This window comes from Pinus tabuliformis, chromosome 4_2, assembly GCF_031772625.1.
Source record: "Pinus tabuliformis cultivar Carrire ecotype Pingquan chromosome 4_2, CPIR1, whole genome shotgun sequence".
In the NCBI taxonomy this organism is placed as follows: Eukaryota; Viridiplantae; Streptophyta; class Pinopsida; order Pinales; family Pinaceae; genus Pinus; species Pinus tabuliformis.
In genome coordinates this window covers 834675027-834679222 of record NC_142304.1, presented here as the reverse complement: position 1 = coordinate 834679222, position 4196 = coordinate 834675027, and positions in this window count along the sequence as shown.

Sequence of the window (4196 nt, the reverse complement as noted above, 5' to 3'; positions counted from 1 at the left end):
GTTCCGGACCGGGTGGGTATCCCATTTGTTGTTGACCCGATTTTAGGGCCCTCAACAGGGTGTCAAGGATCATTCTTATTGAGGAATGCTTTCTTATGCAAGAGAATGACATGAAGAGGTTCCTGGTCTTATGAGGAATCAATTGGGAAGAGTAGTCATGAAAAATATACGAGGTCAATATCATGTGGATATGAATTAATATTGTATACTTGTATTATGCCTATGTTTATGTTATTATAGGTAATGCTGTAGGATACATCAGCCAAGTGAAAGTAGTGTGGCTTGTGACATGCTAGGGACAAGCATGGGTAAGACACCCGAAGCAAGGTTTCTTGGTAAGGACGATATGGTTTTGGATGTGGGCTACTACTATTGTGCATATAGTGTATATGTTGTACATGTTTCATATATGATGTGTGCACATGTGGTGTTGTGTATATATAGTGTGTGTACATGTTGTTTATGCAGTGTTATGTACAACCTGGTATAGATAGTGTTGTATGAATGTTACATATTCAATATTGGGTTTAAATGGTGTTATGTACATGTTGGATATGCGCTATTGTGTATATATTGTACTGTGTGCATGATGGATATGTGCTGTTGTGTGCATATGGTGTTATGCACATGTTGGATATGCCGTGTTGAGTACAGATGATGCTATATACATGTTGTATGTGCAATGCTATGTACAAGTGGTGTTGCATGCATGTGGTACATTGGTACTATGTACATATGGTGTGGTGTGCATGATTGTACAAGTGGTGTCGTGTGCGTGTGGTGCTATGTACATATTGTACAAGTGGCGTTGTATGCATATGGTGCTAGGTACATGTCGTGCATGTGGCATTGTGTACATGTGGTGTTGTGTACATGTCGTGCATGTGGTACTATGTACATGTGGTATTGTGTACACATTGTATAGTGGTGTAGTGTACATGTGACGTTGTGTACACATTGTGTAGGTAGTGCCATGTACATGTGATGTTGTGCACATGTTGTGCAAGTGGTGCTATGTACCAGTGCTGCTGTGTACATGTTGTACATATGGTACTAGTGTACTTGTGGTATTGTGTGCATGTCATCCATGTTGTGTTATGGGCATATGGTATTATGTATGTGCATCATGTAGTCATGGCATTGCAGCATGTGTACTCATTGTGTTGTACTCTATGTAGGCACATGTATTGGGTGGTACTTCACATTGGGTATAGATGGATGCATTCTATTGTATACACTGGGTGTAGGTGTATGTGTTGCATGTCAGGTGTAGATGCATGTATTGCATGGTGTGGTATGTCGTGTGGTTCTATGTGTTTGATTCACACTATGTGTCTATGCACATGGTTGAGGAGAAGGCACTCGGTGTTTGTCGAGTGTAGAAACTAAGACATAGTGCATATGGAATAAAGATGAAAATAGAAGCTAAGGATTGATGAAAGGATAGGTATCAACATTTTATTTCAGTTTTATTATGCATGTGATTTATGACTATGGTATATGATGATTATATGGGATATATAATTTTGGTTTATGATGGTTACATGTGATTTACAATTTTGATCTATGATGGTTGTGTTTGAGCTAACGTGATGTGATATCTTTATATATGTTGATTTGGTCAAGTATGCTAGTTTGACTTGTTGTGACAGGAAGCGAACAGGATTGCAAATGTACCTTATTGACGAACTACCAATGAGGTATGATGTGAATTTATTTCAATTTATTTTAAATCTAATGGAAGTTATGCGTTTGGTACAAGAATAAATGAAATGCCCATTTGGGTGTTGAAATCGACTACGAGAATTGGTAGAAACAACAAAAGAAATTGGAACATGCAACAACATGCTGGTAAAGTATTCAGGAGCAGGGCCATTATGGGACATTGGTACCCAATAATGTCCATTGATTTCCATGAGCATGCTATGACTGATATGATGGTTTTGAGGCAGGTATATGCCTTGGATGTTGTATCTTCCGATGCGAGGAAGCCTTTCCAAGGGATGGACTACTGGGGATGGGGGTGCTAGCAGAACTTGGAAGGTGAGTGACTACACGGAAGGGGTGACCAGATTCCCAAGGGATTGTGTAGCAAAGAAGGGAAGGTCACAGATGGATTTGTTTTGGTCATTAGCATTTCCAGATGGAATCAGATGCACATTGGGAGTGCCCCATGGAACAATGAGTTGGTAACTATTCGTTGGACATTGGATGCATATTTGGCCATGTAGTGGATTCTAGACTTCCTGGAAAGGAGGTGAATCCTGGTATGACTTGAGGGTGGAGGTGTGAGCCTCTAGATTCCCTTATTGCAGATACGGGAATCATATCCTTTATTTTTTGGTTAAACAAATGTGTATATGTGTATATCATTGTAAATACTGTAATGAGCCATGTTATAATGCTCCAATATGTGGTATTTTTTTTATATGGTCACGTTGTCATGATGTTTTGATTTTGAGCAAGTCAGTCATTGTAAATACTGCAATGAGCTATGTTATAAAGCTCCATGGGAAGTATTCTTTGTTTTCAGCAGTCTAGTTGGTTATAAGTGTCATTGAACACCGAGGACGGTGTTCTCCCAAGGGGGAGGGTTCTATAACAGCCCTTGTGAAAATTCCATGTAAAAATATATAAATACCATAGATGATGGGATACATATTCCACGTCGGATGGTGGGCAAGACATCCTAGGGGGTGTTCATTTGGTTATTTATGGCTAAGGAAATTGGAAAAGGAAATGGCTAAGGCATTAAAGAGGAAAAAAGGTATTTTGTCACATTTATTTATGAAAATAATGGAAATTAGGATAAAAAGGAGGTGAAAGGTCACAGGTTGCATGTGAGGAGGAAATGGAAGGAAAATAATGGAAAATGAAGAAAATAGAGGCCTCAATAATAAAAAGTCTTATGAAGATCACTGGGTAAGACTTGATCAGTTTAGTTTTGGAGCTCTCTCATTATTCTCTCTCTCTCATACCCTTGGACACTTAGATATTTCTCGGAGCACTTTGGAATTGGAGCAAGAAAGGAAAAGAAGGCAAGAGGAAGCAAAGATCAAGAAAGGAAAAGAAGGCAAGAGGAAGCAAAGATCAAGCAGGGAAAGGCAAGATCAAGCAGTTACAACAGGCTTCACTATAGGTATCAACTTGTGTCTCTATTTTCCTTGATAGATTTGGCATGCATGGGATTGCATGTGTTTCTTTTCTACCATGTCATGGGTTTTGCCAGGTGTGACAATATTTTCAGCCTAGCCTTTCCATTTCCTGATAGCTTTGATGAGATGGGTTCTCTCATGCATTTTGTGGGGGATGGCTAGCTTGGATTCAAAGCTAAGTGGGGTGGATCTCTAAATTTAAAAACACATGGTGCTAGTGGTCCCTGAACTAGACTGAGGATGCACGAAGCCACTGGCCTAGTAACACCTGAATCAGACTATGGGTTGCGGTAAATCCATATTGTGTGCCTCGATGGGCCTAGGAATCCTTGCTGGTGAATGGCGGGATATACCGTAAAGCCAAGAGGTGGATTTTCTCTCCGTTGGGCCAAGTGATTTTGGGATGGAATGCATGGTAAAGCCTGGAGAGTATGTCTCGGTGTAGGGCCTAGTGATCCCTGGATCAGACTGCGGATGCATGATAAAGCTTGAGAGACTAGGCGGCACTCAAATTCCTCACGCTGTAGGCAGAGAACTCTGGTGGCATCCACATTGATTGGTGTTTTTGACGTGTTTTATGAGTCCCACATTTATGCTTGGTGTTAGAGTCGGTCTTAAGCCCTCCATCAGTGATCAAAACTCTTTGCATTTGCATATGTAGGTGTCTCATCAGTGTCAATTTTTGCATCCCATTAGGCATGCCATAACCCTGATGGAGGAGCTGGTGTGTTGTACCCATCTTGGCATTGCTGGTTCAGGTCATTTTAGTTATTAAGCTCTTTCAAGCTTGTCTTATCTTGTCTTGAGGTCAATTTCCTAGGTCTAGGGTTTTGGTCAAATATGTTTACAGGGTCATGTGTCTGAAAAGTCAATGAGTATTCAACAAGCCAGAGGGATGATTGTAAAAGTGTTTCTTCAAGATTTCTTATCTGGTACAACTAATCTTCACCTTGGATTTAAAAACTCTGTTTTTTAAATCCAAGGTCATTTTCCAAGTTTTTGTAAATAAGTGATGAAATTTCAAAAGTCTTCAGCGAACAA